General features: G+C 44.2%; 1 long non-coding RNA gene across 18 annotated transcripts in view; it reads left to right on the forward strand.

The window, feature by feature from the left end:
• LOC102976627 (uncharacterized) overlaps positions 1-19,601 on the forward strand; it is a 28,537-nt gene that overhangs the window by 3,098 nt on the left and 5,838 nt on the right. For 6 of the 18 annotated variants that reach the window (XR_008619250.1, XR_008619235.1, XR_008619243.1 and 3 more), the window contains exon 2: positions 16,688-17,318. This is a non-coding gene — a long non-coding RNA (uncharacterized lncRNA). Of the gene's footprint in view, positions 1-11,332; positions 11,444-11,916; positions 12,124-15,290; positions 15,427-15,713; positions 17,319-19,601 lie in introns of those variants that run through there. The other 12 variants (XR_008619240.1, XR_008619242.1, XR_008619244.1 and 9 more) reach the window with 10 other exon arrangements.

Here is a 19,601-nt window from a genome sequence, read left to right on the forward strand (position 1 = left end):
GGGCTTCCCTGGCGGCGCAGTGGTTGCGAGTCCGCCTACCGATGCAGGGGACACGGGTTCGTGCCCCGGTCCGGGAAGATCCCACATGCCGTGGAGCGGCTGGGCCCGTGAGCCATGGCCGCTGAGCCTGTGCGTCCGGAGTCTGTGCTCCGCAACGGGAGAGGCCACGGCAGTGAGAGCCCCGTGTACCGCAAAGAAAAAAAAAAAAAAAAAGCGGGCCGCTGTTGGTACTAGACCGCCCAGGTTTTGATTCTGGTTCTACTCCTTACTGATTGCGTAATCTCAGGCAGCCTACTTAGGCCTTTGTTCTTCATTCTCTCCTCTCTGGAGTGGGGATAATACTACTTACCGCAAAGGCTGCTGTGAGGTACAAAGTGCTTAGAAAAGGGCCCATGTTACAGGCTCAGCCAGAGTTTGCTACTGATAGGTACTTAGTAAATACTAAAGGATTTTTAACAGGGGGCTTTTTTAAGTCAATGCTTCTGTCTTTGTTTATTTTTTCATGTTTTAATAAATATATTTAATAAAGTACTCCTTTCCAAAGGAGTATTGAAATACCGAAATACCTTAACAAATAAAAAGCATTAAATAAATCTTTTTCACTAGAACTAGAAAAATAAGAAAAATAGAAAATAAGAAAGAAAAAGACACAAAACATCAACCTAATTCTACGGTTGAGTATAACATTAACCTCTGAGCTTCCTGGCACCTAAGAAAACAAGGGGAACCAGATGAGCTGCATAGTTCTCATTATCTGATAAAAGAAAACATATTATTTCTTCGAGAAAAACAAACTTTTTTCTCTCAAATTAAATTCTAAAGGGAATTTAAAGGAATTTACTAAGGAGGCGTGAGCAACAAAACCAGAAGGGTGTAAATAGCCTGGAAAGAGAGACTTCATCTGCTGTGAGTCTGACTAGTGCTTGCCATATGTGGGCTCTCAATGAATGAATGAAAGATGGGAATGAAAAATGGGCATATTTTCCTAAGAGCTGGCATCTTGCCTCTGATGACAGGTGTAAAAGTGTGACTCTAATGGTAAGGTTTGGAGCCAGAGTGGAGGACAGAGGTGAGTGGGTCGGCCCCTGGGGGTGTGTTTGGGGAACTGGGGAGCAGGCGGTAGATCTATCAGCTGCCTGCTTACTCAGGATGCTGGCCTGACCCTGCCGGCCTCTACTGCTTCCGCTTTCCAGATCTCCTTCCTTGGTCCCCTATCTCAGGCTTACTGAGCAGACTCTTTCTGCATCTTCCCCAAGGGGCAGGTGAAGACTGCCTTGCTGTGGCCCTCCCAGCACGAGGTTTGCCCTCCTGGGGTGGCCCTGGGCTGTCCCAGTCAGGCAGGCACCTCAGGGGGCTCTGCCTTTATTTCTCCTAATGAGTTGCATCTCCGAGACCCCATAGGTTTCACTTGCCCTCTTTTTTTTTTTTTTTTTTTTTTTGTGGTACGCGGGCCTCTCACCGTTGTGGCCTCTCCCGTTGCGGAGCACAGGCTCCGGACGCGCAGGCTCAGCGGCCACGGCTCACGGGCCCAGCTGCTCCGCGGCATGTGGGATCTTCCCGAACCGGGACCCGAACCCGTGTTCCTTGTATTGGCAGGCGGACTCTCAACCACTGCGCCACCAGGGAAGCCCTCACTTGCCGTCTTTTTAAAAATAAAACCACAGGCAGCCACTGCTTCTGCTTCTCCAGCTCGCCTGCCTGCGTGCTCGGACCCTTGCGCTTGGGAAGGGGGTGGGGCGCGTCTATGCAGCCCGATGGTGGCGTGGGCTTCCGGCTAGTCAGCCGGAGGAGGGGTGCCCCCGGGCCTCAGCCACCAGCAGTTTCCACGAGGGAGCAGGTGGAAGGCGTTTCCAGCTGAGCGGAGCGAGCTGTCGTTTTTTTTTTTTTTTTTTTTTGCAAGACCAGGAAACGGCTTTCTAGTCTCCGAGTTCCAGGGCTCAGAGGAGGAGGGATCGCAGTTATTTCCTTCACACGAGAGCTCTGGTTAAAACAGGAAACGAGTTGTAGGGCCACTGGCGTCTGACAGACATCAGGGCACCGTTGGTTTCTCCTTTTCCTTTGCAAATGTGACTGGCTTCATCACGGGCAGGAGAGGCTGACCCTTAGAGACTGGTCCACCTATAAAGGGAGATTTTCTCACTTTCAAGGTCAGCTGTTCACTCTCATTATTTAAATGGAAGTCAATTTTACATACAAAGCACAGATCTTAATTGTTCTCAGTTTTGACACTTACATACACCCAAACCAAATTATAGAATGTGTTCATTACCTGTGCCCTGTTCTGGACAATACCAGCCACCAGCCGCTCTCCAGAGGCAACTACTCATCTGCTTTGGTTGCTATAGATTAGTTTTTCGAGAATTTCATATAAATGGCATCAGGCAGCATGTGCTCCTATGTGTCTGGGTTTGTTTTTTTTTTCCACTTTGCATAATTTTGATTCATCTGTGTCATAGATCAGTAGTTCTTTCCATTTTATTACTGAGTAGGTACATCCAATGAATGTACCTTATTTTAAAAAATCTGTTTTGTTGTTAATGCTATTTGGGTGGTTTCCAGTTTGTGGCTGTTCTGAATAAAAATGCTGTAAACGTTCACATATAAGCCTTTTGTATGGACATTTGTTTTCATTTCTCTTGAGTAATACCGAGGAGGAGTAGAATTATAAGAAACTGCCAGACAGTTCCCAAAGCCCTTGTACTTCCGTCAGCAATTAAATAACAGAACCATAGTAAAGGTTTGAGAGTTGTTCCTCCTTGTGTGTGTTTGTTCTTTTTTTTTTTTTTTTTGGCTTTTCTAATGTGTGTGAAATTGTATCTCATTGTGGGTTTAAACTGCATTTCCCTGATGACTAATGATGTTAAGTACTTTTTCACGTGCTTATTGGCTATGCCTATATCTTTTGTGAAGTGTCTGAGTTTTTCGCCCATTTTTAAAACATGTATGTTTGTCTTTTATTAGTTGTAGGAGTTCTTTGTATATTCTAGATGCAAGTTCTTTATCACATACAGGTGTAAAAATCTTCTCCCAGTCTGTGGCTTGTCTATATTCTTTATAGTATCTTTGAATAAGCAGAAACTTTAAAGTCCAGTTTATTTTATGATTCGTTCATTTTGTTTCCGAAGAATTCTTTGCCTAACCCAAGTTTACAAAGAAGTTTTTTTTAATGTATTCTTCTAGAAGATTTCTAGTACTGGCATTTACGTTTAGTTCTCTGATCCATCTCAAATTTTTGTGTGTGTCTGGAGTTAGTGCGGGAGATGGGGTCAACAAATTCCACGGCCAGTTCTGTGGAGACATCAGGATGACTGTTCTAAGTTCAGGGTCTAGTGCAGGATTCAGCAAACCTTTTTCTATACATAGAAACAGGGCCAGAGTGAATATTCTGGGCTTTACAGGCCATATGGTTCCTGTTGCAGCTTCTCTACTTTGCCTTTGTAGTGCAAAAGCAGTTATAGACAACATGTAAACACAAGGGCATAGCTGTGCGCCAGTAAAACTATTTACAGACAATGAAATTTGAATATCATAATTATTACATTTCACAAAATATTATTTTTTTTTAACTATTCAAAAATGTAAAAATCATTTTTAGCTTGTGGGCTATATGAAAACAAACAGTAGCCGGATTTGACCTGCAGCCTCAAACCATAGGTTGCCAAGTCCTGGGCTACTCGGCAACGCAAACATTCAACAAACAGAAGGACACGCTGTGATAACAGCCTGAGAGTAAAGAGCTGTGTGCTGTGGGCGAGAGAATAATAGGCGATGGGTAATCTACTTTGGATGAGATCAAAAGGAATTATAACTAAACCACAATGAGATACCACTTCACACCCATTAGGATGGCTATTATTTGTTTAAAAATAAACTGTTGGTGAAGATGTGGAGAAATTAGAACCTTGGTGCCTTGCCGGTGGGAATGTAAAATGGTGCAGGCTGTGTGGAAAACCTGTAAAAGTTAAACAGAATTACCGTATGATTCAGCAATTCCACTCCCAGGTAAATACCCAAAGAATTGGAAGCAGGAACTCAAACAGAAACGTGTACACCCATGCTCATAGCAGCACCATTCACAAGAACCGAAAGGTGGAAACAACCCAAATGTCCATCAACAGATGAATGAATAAACATGTATAAATGCAATGGAAAATTATTTGGCTATAAAAAGAAAAATGAAATTCTAATACATGCTTCAACATAGATGAAACTGGAAAACATTATGCTAAATGAAATAAGCCAGACACAAAAGGATAAATATTGTATGATGCCACTTATCTGCAGTAATATAGAATAGGCAACTTCAGAGAGACCGAAAGTGTAATAGAGGTTACCCAGGAGCTGGGGGGAAGGAGGAGTTACTTAATAGAGTTCCTGTTTGGGATGATAAAGTTTTAGAAATTGACAGTGGTGATGGTTGTATGACACTGGAAACATACTGAATGCCACTGAATTGTACACTTAACACTGGTTAAATGGTAAATTTTTTATTGTGGTAAAATATACATATTTTTAGAAATTAAAGGAATTATAATTAAAGGTCTTTCTCTTGAGTCTGTCAGGCACTGTACTAAATGTATCACATATCACTTTACTTAATCTTTACAACACTATGAGGTAAGTTCTGTTATTATCATTATACCCATTTTATAGGTGAGGAAACTGAGGCACTAAGTTTTGACAACTTGCCCAAAGTCACACATCTAGTGAGTTGCAGAATCAGGATTCAAACCCCAGCAGCCTGGCTTTCAGCTACCATGATCCACTGCCTTTAAAAGCAGTAACTCTCAGCTTTGGCTGAACTTGAGCATTTTCTGGGAAGCATTTAAAATTCCCCGTGTCCAGGCTGCACCTGGTTAAATCAACCTCTGGAGGCTGGACCAGGCATCACTAACTGTAAAAAGCTCCCCAGGTGCTGCCAATGTGTAGCCAAAGTGAGAAAAACTGAGATGATGTTACAGCCATGACCTCAAAAGTGAACAGGAGTCAGCCATGGGGGGAGGGGGAGAAGGGTTCACTCCAGGCCATACATTTTATGAGTCATGTATTTTTATCAAACCGCGTTGGTTTTTTTCCTATGTGAGAATAATGACGTGTCCTAATAGGAATGGTTGCTGATATTTATTGAGCAATAATGCCCCAAGCATGACACTAAATGCTTCTCACACTTTGTCTCCATTAATATTCACGATGACCTTAGGTGTAAATGCCATCATCCCCATTTTACAGATGAGGCAACTGAGGCCTAAAGAGAGTGAGTTGCTTGCCCAAGGCCACACTGGTACTAAGAGGCAGTATGCGGGTACCCAGGCACATGTGGTCCAAGCTCGGCTCTCCAGCCTGCCCGCCCAGGGAAGCTGGCCAAGGGTGTCCCAGCAGGAACAGTGAGAAAGGAGGTGACCTACCCACTGCTGTTGGTTTTGTCTTTTGTTTTCAGTACATGCCTGCCTATGGCAAGGCCTCTTGATTGAGTCAGGACCTTGGTGCTCCCATAACATCACCATGGCCTGGGGCTGCTCCGAGGAAGAAGTTTGTTAAAGAATCTGAATAATCTCTCTCTGGGGTGGAGAGGAGGCCTGAGGTTGGGAGAATTTTGTTGGGGGAATTCAATGCATCATCAGCTGGAATCCAATAAGGAGATTTACAAGGCCCCTGGTTCAGGGAGAGTGGACCAGGGTGTGACAGTGTGTATGTTTCTAGGTCTGGATCATGTTGATTGTGTCCACAACTCAGAGCAAGCTTGACTAGGGAGAGGGGCTGACCCCGGGAGACACAATACAGAGAAGAATCCCTTGACATTTTCCTCTGATTCTGAAAGGCCGAGACCACGTCTTGCTAACGCATAACTCTGCTTCGAGAACAGTGTCTGGCACGCAGCGTAGCTGCTCATTAAAAACTTGTGGGGTTGGGCTTCCCTGGTGGCGCAGTGGTTGCGCGTCCGCCTGCCGATGCAGGGGACCCGGGTTCGCGCCCTGGTCTGGGAGGATCCCACGTGCCGCGGAGCGGCTGGGCCCGTGAGCCATGGCCGCTGGGCCTGCGCGTCCAGAGCCTGTGCTCCGCAACGGGAGAGGCCGCAGCAGTGAGAGGCCCGCGAACCGCAAAAAAAAAAAAAAAAAAAAGAAAAGAGTTATTCGCCATTTTGCAAAATCACATCACCTACAGAAATGCCAACCATGTTATCTGAGTGGCCGTTATAATATATCTGGATTTGTAGCTATTGCCTGCTGTTTTTCTAGGGCTATGAAAGTACCAGAACTTGGATTTGAACTTGGGCCCCCAGACTCCTGTTCCAGGGTTGTTTCTGCTGCACATTAGCAAACAACCAGAGGATAATGCAAGTGAATAGAAAGAATATTTCACGGCAACACGAGGACCCTAAACATCATCACCAATGAGAAAAAAATCATAATAAGAGCATTAGCTAAGATTCATTAAGAGCTTACTTTGTGCCAGGTGTGTGTGTATTTGAAATACATTATCTTTAGAATCTTCCTCCAAAAAAACCCTATGGAATGGAAGCTATTATCATCCTTATTTTATAGCTGCAGAAATGAGGTCCAGGGGCATCACCAAGCCTCAGTTTACACAGTTAATAAGGAGCAGAGCAGAAATTCAAACTTGGGAGTCTCAGACACCAAAGTTTAGCCACTGTTCTCCTGTCAGTCCGTTCAGTGTCAGGCAAACTGGCCTTTTTTTTTTTTTTTTGTGGTACGCAGGCCTCTCACTGCTGTGGCCTCACCCGTTGTGGAGCACAGGCTCCGGACGCGCAGGCTCAGCGGCCATGGCTCACGGGCCCAGCCACTCCGCAGCACATGGGATCCTCCCGGACTGGGGCACGAACCCCTGTCCCCTGCATCGGCAGGCGGACTCCCAACAACTGCGCCACCAGGGAAGCCCCAAACTGGCCTTTGATTGTAACTGAGTTAATGATAATAATTATTATACCTTCCTTTCTGGGGCTTTTAATGTTTCTATTTTAAGAGAACTTTCACAGTCCTTTGACAGAATTTTCCACATTTCAAAACCAGGTGTTTTGGTGTCATGTCCCGAGTGATGGAAATATTTCTGGTCACAGCTGTGAAAACATAATTGGTAGATAGCCACAAAGAATATGAACATGGCTGCAGAGTAGATTGTTATCAGCTTGGGGTCAACACCCCTGTGTACCTTCCCCGGGCCCCCTGGTGCCCAGTCAGGAAGCTGGGAAAGAGTGCTTCTCCCCTTGCTCCTAAAACTCCTGGCCTCTCTCTGCCCTTCACCCACTCCCCTTCAGGAGAGGAGCAGACTTATCTGGTAGGTAAATTGGGGAAGAATCAAGCTGTCCTCTGCTCCCTGTCTCCTTGTGGAGGGGGAGTTGTTCTCTGCTCCTGTGTTGGAATTGGAAGATTCATTTCATTCTGGGGTCAGTGTGGGGAAGCCCAGTGGCCCACAGATATCTAGATTTATCAGCAATAGAGGTGACATTTTGGCTCCCATCTGTGCTATAGATTGCTTGTGTGTTCCTCCCCTCCGCAAATTCATATGTTGAAACCTAATCCCCGGTGTCATGGCATTAGGAGATGGGGGCCTTTGGGAAGTAATTAGGTCATGAAGTTGGGGCCCTCACGTGTGGGATTAATGCCCTTATGAAAAGAGATCCAGAGAGCTCCCTTGCCCCTTCCACCACTGGAGGACACAGTGAGAAAACAGCAACTCAGAGAGGCCCTAGCCTGGCCATGCTGCACCCTGATCTCTGACTGCCAGCCTCCAGAACTGTGAGAAAGACATTTCTGTTGTTTGTCAGCCACCCAGTCTGGGGTATTTTTGTTACAGCAGCTCGAATGGACTGAGACAACCTGCTCGTTCTTTTGTCTTATTTCTCAATTGGTTAAGAACTCTGGCTGGGAAGGGACCTACCCAAAAAGCCCATCCCAGGGGATGCTAGTTTTAATGAGGTGTGATGTCTGGTCTCTAAGCGGGAGCAATGATTCAGCATCAGGGATGTTCTTTCTTTTTCAGTTCACTTACTTATCCCACATTTACTTGCTAAGCACCTGCTCTTTGCCTGGCCCTGCACTAGACGCCCTTTAAATAAGGATGAGCCACTCCAAGTGGGAGCAAAAGGCTTCATCAAGACTGAAAAGAGTTTTCACTTCTGACCTTTTGACGGTAGAGTGGGGTCAGCTCTTTTTGAGAAGCCTAGCATCCATTTCCCATTGCCTGGGTTACAGTCCCCTGATTTTTCTTTGAGGAAATACGCACCCCATCATGAGTCACCCCGGTGGGACTGTCAAGGCACCCTGCCCTTTCCTAGCCGAGGGATGAATCCACAGCCAAGATTAAGTCAACACACTGTAGATTCTGGGATGGTTGATCTTCACCAGAGTGAGGCAGGGTGAAAAGCAAACTGTAGCTCCCCTACTCCAGAAGAATACTTTTGAGAAGTCTACTTGCTCCCTAGACGCATGGGACAGCTCTGGTTCTCTGTCTTCCTCCCTTCCTCTCTTTTTTCCTTCCTTAGCTCTCAATTCCCCATCTGTGAGTGACTCAGTATCAGTCCCTTAAACTCTTCTCAGCACAGGTCAGCCAGAGTTGGTTGCCTTTGCAAGAGAAAATACAATCCCACTGTCTGCACATGGCCTGGAAGAATTAGAACCTAGGGTTCCACACCTTCATCTAACAGCTGGAGAAAATGAAGTTAAGAGGAGACTTTTCAGTTTGGGGTCAAGGAGGCCTTGGGCTTGATGATTAAGAGCACGAGTTCTTGAGTCATCTGGTCTGGACATAAAGCCTGCCTCTGCCATTTTGTAGTTATTGTTTGATATGGGACACATTAACTTCCAAGCGTCAGGTCATCATCGCTGAATATAGGATAATAATAGTACCTAGCTCCCAGGGCTGGGAACACTATGAAGTGCATAATAACCTTTGGCTGTTATTTCAGTGATTATTCTAGATTTCTCCTGAGAAGTCATGCAAAACAGGAATGTAAATTGCAAAAAAGATGCTGAGCAGGAAGGCACTAAAGAAAAGCCTTTCTCCAAAGGGGATGTTTATTTCAGAGGCACACAGGGGGAAGCTCAACCAGCTGTTTTCCAGGAAATCATCCACTTAACCCAGGGTGAGCTCTAAATTTTAATGACCAGCCAGTGTCGAAGGACTGGAAAAAGAAAACAAGGATGATGTAAAAAATCCAGCCACACACTGTATAAACTCTGAGGTCTCCAATATTTAATCGGATTCCTGAGTTTGGAGGTGGTTCCCACCTCCATCAGGAAAAGAATCACAACCATCACTAATTTGGGCACCTAAAAAATGAACTTAATGGTAAATATCAGAAACCAAATACCAAGGCTCACTAGGATCTTGGAAACAATAAGATGTAATTGATTAATCCATACCTGTTGGATTAAAAGTCTGGGGGTGGGGGGTGGGGCTTTGTACTGGAATTTTCTTCTGCCACAAATGCTCTCCCCAGTCCCCCACTTCCCTGTACACCCAAACTTTCTCATCTCAGCTCAAATGTCACCTCCTCTGAGGAAGCCTTCCCAGTTCTCTCTAATGGAGCTATGATCTCAGCAGGTCCTCTTTCTTCCCAGCAATACCAACTTTGTAATGAGATGTTTTTTGCAGTTGTTGGATCAGTTGCTTTCCCTAAGTAGACTGCAAGTTCCAGGTGACCAGAGATCTTGTCTGTTGTATATACTACTGTAGAACGGGTTAGATTGGTTTCAGACCCACAATAGAAACTCTGTATATCTTTGTTGATTTAATGACTTCGGCAATATTCTATTAATTATCATTCATTCACTCACTATATGAGGACTTAAATCTTTAGCATGTACTTTCATTCAATTAATTATTAATAACCTATAAGTGTTTACTATCTGCCAGGCACAAATGTGGGCAATGAGGACACAGCCAAGACAAAGAGACAAAAATCTCCACCCTCATGGAACTTAGGGGGAAGGGACCATCAATGAATGCACAAATATGACATAAGTCTGTGGAGCCTTAAGTGCTTTGGAGAAAAATAAGTAGAGGAGAGAAATAGGGAGGGTCAGGATGGGGGCAATTTTGAAGAGAGATGCTGGAGAAAGCCTCCTTGGGCAGAGACCCCGACAAGTGAGGGAACACAAGTGAGGGGCACCTGGGGGATAATTCCAGAAAGAGCAGCAGGTGCAAAGGTCTGAGGGAGTGTGTCCTTGGTTAGTGTGGCCACAATGGAGAAAGCAAGGGAAAGAGGGTGGGGTGGGTGGGTGAGGCAGTCAGGGGAACAGATGCGTGCAGGTCACCGAAGGACTTGAGATTTTGCTCTGAGATGGGGAGTCGCTGGAAACACAAATCTGGAAAGAGATGTGGGATTTAAAATTATTTTCGATGGAATCCCCTGGTGGTCCAGTGGTTAGGACTCCACTCTCACTGCCAAGGGCCTGGGTTCAATCCTTTGTCAGGGAACTAAAGATTCCACAAGCCGTGCGGAGCGGCTAAAAAAATACATATATATATTTTTTCAAATAACCTGACTCTGGAGACTAAATGGAAAGGGGGGCCCAGGGAGATGTAGGGGGTGGTTAGGCAGCTCCAGGAACCCTTCTTCTGCCTGTACCAGGGCAGGGGCAGGACGTGGCAGATGAGTTGTCAGGCTCTGTGAAGGTAAGGGCACCAGGAAGTGCTGATGGATCGAAGGTGGGATGTGAGGGAGAAAGGGGTGTGTCAGGGGTGACTCCAGTATTTCTGGCCTGAGTCACTGAATGAACAGAGTTGCCACGAGCAGAGTACTATGAGAAAAGCAGGTTGGAGGGAGGTGGTGACGGTGGGGAGGGAGAATTCCAGGAGCCGGGTTTCAGGCATGTGATGTTTCAGACTATTTTTATAACATCCCATTGGAGATACTGACAGGACAGACACAGTCCTTGCCTCTCTGGGAACCTATATCCTAGTGAGGGAGAAATCCCATCAACAACACAACTCAGACAACCTAACCTGTCATATAGTGCCAGGTGTCATGACGGTAATGTGATGGGGAGTGGTGACTGTCATAGTTGATTGGGGGCAGGCTCGGTGGGCAGGTGACGGGAGAGCTGAGACCCAGGACAGGGACAGCAAAGCCAAGTCCCGGAGGAAGGAATGAGCTTAGTGAGTTATTGGAACAGAAGGACAGCAACTCCAGAAGGCTTACCCACAGCTGGGGTCTGACTTCACATGTGATGGGATGCTGTTGGGGGACTTTGAGGATGTGGTCACCTGATTTCCATTTTTAAAAAAGGTAACTTTGGAGACTGGATTAGCATGGGAGGGAGCAGGAAACCTGACTGGCAGCCCATTAACCGTCGTCTAGCCAAACAGGACGTTGACTTGGAAGGCCAGTGCAGATGGAGTAAATCAGAGAGAGATGGGATGTGCTTTGGAGGTGGCGGCAGCAGAATGAAAGAAGAATCCAGGATGCTGCTGAAGTCTTGGGGTAAGTCGTTGAAGGCTACCACGAGCTAAGTGGGGGCAACACAGCTAGAGGAGGATCCAAGCTCTCTTTGGTCACATCAACTTTGAAAGGAATGAGGAAGGAGGCACAGGGAGATCATATTGGCATTTTTTAATGTTAGTAAAATATACATAATCGCAAATTGGAAATATCCAGCTTGATGAATTTTCCCAAAGTTGTCACATATCCGGGCAATCAGCACCCTGAAAGTCCCCGTGTCCTCTCCTAATCATTATTCTTTCCCCAAAGTAACCTCTGTCCTAGTCTGACATAGTTTTACTGACATTTTTAAACCTATGATTAAGAGATAATAATCGGAGGTAAGCGTGGGGCATTTGCTTATTTAATTCTCAGAAAAATAACCTCACTTGGTTTTTTAGACTGAGTAAGGCTTTGTTTTCTTTTGTCGTAATTTTGAGGTTTGCTCGTGCGTCGTCTTCTCCTCCTTCCCACAGGAGGTGCTCACGTGCGGTGAGGTGTCGCCTGACTCCGGGCTGGCAGGTGGCCTTCGTCTCCGTGAGTCAGAAGGGCATCAAACCACGACCTGAGGTTTAACTGCAAAGCCCTGCTCCTGGCAGTGAGCAGGTTCTCCTCCCCACCCATCCCCTTCCCCTCTGAGTTTCATTTTACTCGTCCAGTCCCAACAGAAGGCTCTTCGTAAGGTATCGTCGTCAGTTTATAGTGCTTGCAGTGTTTTAACACTTTAATGACATGATAGCCAATTTTATTCTGTCCTGGAAATGAATCTCTCTTCTGTTTCTGTTTCTCTCTCCCTCCCTCCCTCTCTCTCCTCCTCCTTCCGTCTCACTGTTCCTGCGATTATTTCTTTTGGAAGTAATTCCCCTCACACTCCGCCTCCATAAATCTCTGAATCCCGGCAGATGGAACAAGGCTGCTATTACGAGGGAACAGAATCAACAGGGAAGCGGCAAGCGGGAGGCAAGCTTTATGCTCTTTGGTTTCGCCCCAGTAGGAGGATGTGATGACACCTCCAGGACAAAAGGTTCATCTTTTCAACTACTTTGACTTCTCAGGAGCCCCCCAGCCCCATGGTCTTTTTATGAGAGAACTGTTTTCGGCTCCGCACATGTTTTCTACATAATATTAAACAGTAACCCTTGAGTCCCCACATACTGGACTCACAGACCATAGTACACACACAGTACACACACACACACACGAGAGAGACCTCTGTACTAGCTGCCCGCTGCCGCTGGCAAGATAAAACACAGTACACACATAGTACACACACACACACACACACAGACCTGACTGTACTGGCTGCCCGCTGGCAAGATAAAACACACAGTATACACACACACACACGAGAGACCTGACTCTGTACTGGCTGCCCGCTGGCAAGATAAAACACACAGTACACACACACACAGTACACACACACAGTACACAGTACACACACACACGAGACCTGACTCTGTACTGAATGCCCGCTGCCAAGAAAAAACACACAGCACACACACACACACACACACACACACACACACACACCAGTACACACACACAGTACACAGTACACACACACACGAGACCTGACTCTGTACTGGCTGCCCGCTGGCAAGAAAAAACACACAGTACACACACACACACACACTGTTAATTTGGCTCTTCTTTTTTTTAACACCTTGAGATATAATTTACATGCCATAAAATTCACCCATTTTTAACCATGTAATTCGATGGTTTTTTACTTTATTTACCGAGTTGTATACTGTTTCTTTTTGAAAATGGAGCCCCGGGGGGAACATTTTGACCCCGCGAGCTCCCTCCTCCCTTTGAAAGGTGACATCTAAAGTGCAGAGCGCAGATTCTGTTTCACCCCCAAAATAGTTGTTTTATTCATTCTGCCATTTACAACTTACTTCCTGTGTTTTGATTCTGAGCTGCTCGGGCCTGCTTCTTAGAAGCCAGGTGGATTCATTTTTTACACTGTCAAGAAGTTTCTCTTGTGTTGAGGAATTTTCTGTTTGCTTGTTTTGTTAGTGTTTAGTGAGTCTTCAGATCTTTGTTTCATCTGCTGGGCTAATTAGAGAGACTTGAAATGTATCTTTGTGACATGACAGACTATATAGAAATATTTGGTATTTAGAGCTCAGCTCAAATGTTCACAGCATTCTGACTGCTGAGATTGGTAAAAAAAAAAAAAAAAAAAATGAAGTTACCTAGAAATATAAATTGGGCATGGAGGCCTAGAACTTTTTCCTAATATTACATCTTCATCTACAGTTCGGTTTTGATATCTGAGTATTTCTCATTTGAAAAACAGAAATGAAAATAATCACTTTAGGAGATCTGCCTGAGGACTGCATGAGCTAATTCATGTGAAAACACCTAGAATGCTAACAATTTTTTAAAATTTATAAATGTTCACTGAATACAAATCCTAAAGAACTTCACTAATGGCATGAGAATCGTGTTTTGGCCACGGTACTTTAATAAAAGCCTAGCACCTGCTGTTGAATTGTTCAACGAACAGGTAATGAGGCTTGCTGTGTGCCAGGCACTGGGGACAGAATGGTGGATAGGCAGGTACAGTTGGATGGAAGAGAGATGTTCAACACATAGTTGAGCAAATAAATATCTAAGTACAAACTGTGCAAGGGTTAAAGAAACCATTCTGGTATGTGTGTATGCACGTGTGTGTGCGCATTTAAAGCAATTTAAGGTATATTTTGCTAGTAAATGTATACCTATGGGCATAGAGAAATTTTCTGGAACAATTCATGAGAAATTGGTTACAAGTGTTTCTTTTTGTAGATAGGGGAATGTCTTCTACTTTTTATTCTTTTTATTCCGTAACTTTTCTATGCAATTTCAAGTTTCTAACTATAAGCATGTACTTTTGTTTTGCTGTTTAAATATCAGTAGGCTTCTCTGATCAGTAGGCTGGGAGTCCATTAATATTTTCTTCATTAGACTTCTATTAAAAAACAACCTGTTATTTAAAATGAATAAATGATTAACTGCTTGCAATATTTAACTTGTCATGCCAAACCAATTAAATATTAAATATGACACTTGAGAAGACAAAGGTCATTCACAAGAGCGCAAGACTTCATCAACCCACACTAAATTGTTACCAGCCCGCTCGTGCCCACGGTTTGCCCGGACAACACTTTCATTCAACAGATATTTACTGAGCGCCTATTGTGTACTACGTAGGCATTGTTCTGAGCACTACAAGATAAAACGAAGCCATCAGGGAGTCAGGCTAGATTCTAGTTGGAGGAAACGGACAAATAAGTAAACCAAACACATATTTATATATAATATGCTATAAAAAATTAAAGCAGGGCTGCCCTCTGTTCATCATATAGAATACACTCTGTAGTTGTATCACTATAAAGAAAGATTGGGAGGCCTGAGAAGGTGCCGTTTCAGCCTGGATGAGGGAAGGAAGGAATGAGCCATGCAGATAAATGATTGCCAGGACCAGTAAAGGCTCTGAAATGGGAGAGCTGGAAACCAGTAAATCTTGGCAGTAAGTACATGTACTGACTATTGCACCATTTATTCTGTCCACTTGTCACAGCGTTCAAAACACTTCATCATTTAAAACAAACAAAAAAATACTAAAAATGAACACTGATAGCTTTATTATTGTATATACAGGACTCAGGTTATGTGGTTCTGGGCACTGCTTCTCTTTCTCGATATTTAATAAAAATAGTTGATGCGAACTATACATCCTAGTGAAATAGAGACACATCTTTATTAAGACGTGTTTTAAACTTCTTTAGCCATATTGTCATTACGATACATTTTTATTATTCTGACAGTATCTCATAAAATGTGTATTTTATTACTGTAGTGCATGCCCATTTCTAGCCACTGAAAATTAAATTAGTGAATATTAATTACTTCACGGTCATAAGGAAAAGGATCCTGAGATGCGTTGTTTCCCGTCTACGCTGAGATGCTTCCCAGTAGGAGGGGCACAATGATAGGTAAGTGAATCCATGAACTACTTGAAATAACAAGGAAAAACGCTAACAGTAACTAGCCTTAGCCCACCATCTAGCCGTGTATGCTGGGACGCACTCCCTGCTGTGGCCCCGCCTATACAGTGAAGGGCTGGCTGTTGTCTGAGTCCTTAGATTCCTTCTCTTGCTCTCTCTCTCTCATATTCTGAGATCTAACTCTATGAATTGATTAAAATAACTGCTTTGTAACCACTGATTTTCACTATCGCTGGCTGCACACTAAGTTAATCTTCTCTTCCTCCTTCAAACAGGATTCTGTGGGTGGGTTGCTCTAGGACAGTGGTTCTCAACCTGAGGCGATCCAAACGCCCTCCCCACCCCCTTCTAGGGGGACACGTGGCAGCTACAGGAGCCGAGGTTGCCTGTCATGACTGTGGAGGGGTGCCGCCAGCATCTGGGGTCTAGGCCCAGGAAGCTGGCAGACACCCCACATGGCACAGGACAGCCCCCTGCAACGCAGAATGACCCAGTCCAAATGTCAACAGTGCTGAAGATGAGAATCTCGGGGCTAGCGAAACTGGGAAAGATGGAGAAGGGAGAAAATGAATGGAGGGCACTGCCTACCTATGTCCATCTGGTACCTCTCACCTAAGAAACAACATAGCAACTTTTGTCTTTTTTGATGCCGATTCTCCTCTACTGATTACGCTTTATTATTCCTGAAGACTTGGGTGTGTGACTTAAATAACCCCCCGTTAGACACAAGCACAACAGAATAAATGAAAACTGGAGGGCAAATTCTAACATGTACTGTAACTATAAGAACATTCTTTCTAAGGCTTGAAAAAGTCTTCAGATCCTTGGTTTAATTTAATCGACAATGCGTTCATCTGCATATGGCATTCAGCAGCAAAATAAACTTTTTTTCCTGCGTCTTTTGTTTCCAAATCAATGGGGAACAAAGGATATCCTGGTTCCATTCAGGCAGTTTCAATGATTCTCAAACGTGGGAGTAATAGTCGAGCCATTTAAAATACAGTGATGAGAAAGCATCCTTAGTAACCTTGTAAACATGCTATGAAAGTACAAGGGAACCTTTAAGAAGAATATCCAAGTGTCCTTTTTATATAATAGCCCTTTGTACTATGAAATGTTCAGAGGTCCATAAAATGGAATTGAACAGAACAGACTAGAAGAATGCAATTTCCAAGTTTTCTAGTAATGGTGCTGTTAAAACATTATTTTTGTTTCTTAACACTCAGAAAATTATGTTTCCTCACCCCAGGATCAGCCCTACTCACAGAAGGGACTTTGGACCCATATTTAACCATCCGTCAGAAGGGATTCAAAAGGAGGCTAATTGAACACTGAGGTTTTTGAAGCTCTCAAACGATGACCCAAGTGTTTTCTTGAAAACAGCAGCAGCTTGGCAGGAAGCAGGAATCAGACAAGAGAATTGATGGAAACCTGCCCTCCAAATGGGAAGAAAAACTTCCAATAACAAACTGTGAGGTTTGAAATCACTGCGTGTTATACTATTCATTATTCAAACGGCCACCAGACTTATTACCTGGCATTTTCTCCTGCTTCTGAGCTGCCCCAAGACACGCACCTTAGTAAGGATGATCCCCCCTTCTGAGGAAAGGGAAACGCTCTTTGTCTCCCCATTTTGCCCCCTTCTATCTGCATTCTCTCTCTCTGTTCTAGCTGCATGTTTTGCAATCCCCTCCAGTGTTCCAAAGGCCAATGAAGTCAGTCTCCCATAAGGGTACTCAGCCGAGTACATTCACTGCTCAACTGTATTTTTCTCTTTCTTAGCCCTTTCACCCACTGATTTCAAATTTCTCTTTAATAGGCCAGCTATGGCAGACCTCAACCGAATAAGTTAAGAAAAGGCAAGCCAGGAAGCCACACAGGTAAGATTTCTCGAAGAGGAGAGCAGCCTGATGTTTTTCATCTAAATCCTTAGGCCTCACTCCAGCCTACAAAGACAAGTGGCAGGAAACTAACAGCAATAATCAAAATGAGCTCAGCTGGCCTCGAATTGCTTTTAAAAAGTGTTGTGTGTGGAGGGGAAGGAATACAGGCACTCTGCCCAGGAGAACCTAGAGAGAAAGAAATCTTCTCTCCTAAAAATCCCTGAAGTTCGCTGCCAGTGATTCAGCACATACCTGACCAAAAAAAGAAAATTTCCTACCCTAACTGGTTTGGCTGTTTGTTTCCCGGCTACTACCTAGAGAAGTAAACAGAACCTTATCATCTCAGTGACATCTGATTTGGACTTTTTTTTTCAAGTAAATATTTGTAATTTCAATGCAGTTCCATTGCTGCCACGGCTGTCTTTGAATTGGACTGACTGACAATGCTGTCTTGGATGATGACGCCGACTCCATAGCAACAAGCCAGGGAAGCCCGCACCTTCCTCCCAGCTGGCCTCTCTGGCCACTGGGAGGGCTGGGGGAGTATTTGGTGACTCGGGACTTCGCAGTTATCTTAGATTGTAGCTGAATGGGGAAACGTTCTTCCTTTGCCCTCTGGGCCCCTCAGTCGTCAGGATTTCTGCTGAGCGATCGCTCTGCACTTCTCAATGAATCCAGCACTCTGGGCATTTTTCTCTCTTTATTCAGGAAGTGGCGAGCTGAGCCCTGAGATTCTTTCTGCTCCGATGATATAAACAAATTGCAGAGGAAGTCAAGTCAAACTTTCCCTTGCTGCTTTTGTTCTCCCAACTAGCAATTCAGAAAACAGAGCCAACTTTTTTTTTTGTATGCCTTTTAAAGATTGCTCGTAACTGGAAACAAAGATACTGAACTTATTTTTTCAAAAAAGAAATGCCCTAGGTTTTAAGTCAAGTCAAACTTTCCCTTGCTGCTTTTGTTCTCCCAACTAGCAATTCAGAAAACAGAGCCAACTTTTTTTTTTGTATGCCTTTTAAAGATTGCTCGTAACTGGAAACAAAGATACTGAACTTATTTTTTCAAAAAAGAAATGCCCTAGAAGGTTTTTTTTTTTTTTTTTTAAAGGCCGTTTCTGAGACTTTTCAAACCAAATTGCTCCCCTGACATTGCACACTTACCTAATGGTTGTTCTTCCCCTCAAATTTCAACCAAAAGAGCATAATGAGCTTTGTGAGGACAATGGCTAAACCTGATTGGAGGCTCCTGGGGCCCTAATTCACAACCACGGAGAGCTAACAGTCATGATTCAATAAGGGTGCTAGTACAAGGCACACACCAGACAGAAAGGAGACATCTTATCTGTATAATCTACAGATACTGCTTGAAAAATCACACATAATTAAGCCCTTCTCACAGTGGAAGCTACTTGAAGCTTTATCACCAGCTTGTAAGATGTCATCTCTGGGCTTCACTGATGGCTCTGAGTGAACACTTCCAAACCAGAGGCAGCTGACAATCGGGTGACATGTTTGCCATGCCTGCCTTAGTCATCTAAAAAGCTCTGCACTACACAACTGAGGGAAAGCAGCATGGTGGGGAGGTATACAAATATTTGCAGGGTGGCCCTGAGGTGGCTGCCCACACTGGGTGTTCTGGTACATTAATCCTGGTGCAAGAAATAAGATGTGACAGTCACATGCATATCTATATGCCACACTTGCTTGTCCTCAACTGGCCCTCCCTGTACACAGGGGGGTAGTCAACTTTCAAAACAGCCTGATTTTCCAGTGAAGCATGTTAGAGTTCAAATACAGGCTCAAGCTACTTACTGCATGGCTGTGTTCCCTTCTTTAGTATAGGGGTATGTGCTAACACAGCAGTGCTGTTACATGGGTTAATAATAATATAGAGAGATCTCACCCCAATGTGTGGCATTTGTTAGTCTCTCAAAAGTAGTTATTAATAAAATTCATAACACTGAGTTCCCTGGGTCAGGAAAAACTAGCATTGGTAGAAGCTGAACATCGTAGTATTTGCAAGGTTATTTCTATGTCAGAACATGTTTGTTCAATCATGATCGTCCCTGCCCTCCTTATCTACATCTACTGGAGATATTTATAGACTACTAGGTATATAAAATCATTTATGCACGTTGTAATTGTGCAATTACTGAATAAACAGATGAAAGGAAAATGTGAGGTTCTGAAAGCTGGCTTTAATTCGTGGCTTTTTTTTTTTTTTTTTTTTTTTTGGCTGCTTTGGGTCTTCGTTGCTGCGCACGGGCTTTCTCTAGTTGCAGCG

This window comes from Physeter macrocephalus, chromosome 14, assembly GCF_002837175.3.
Source record: "Physeter macrocephalus isolate SW-GA chromosome 14, ASM283717v5, whole genome shotgun sequence".
Classification (NCBI taxonomy): Eukaryota; Metazoa; Chordata; class Mammalia; order Artiodactyla; family Physeteridae; genus Physeter; species Physeter macrocephalus.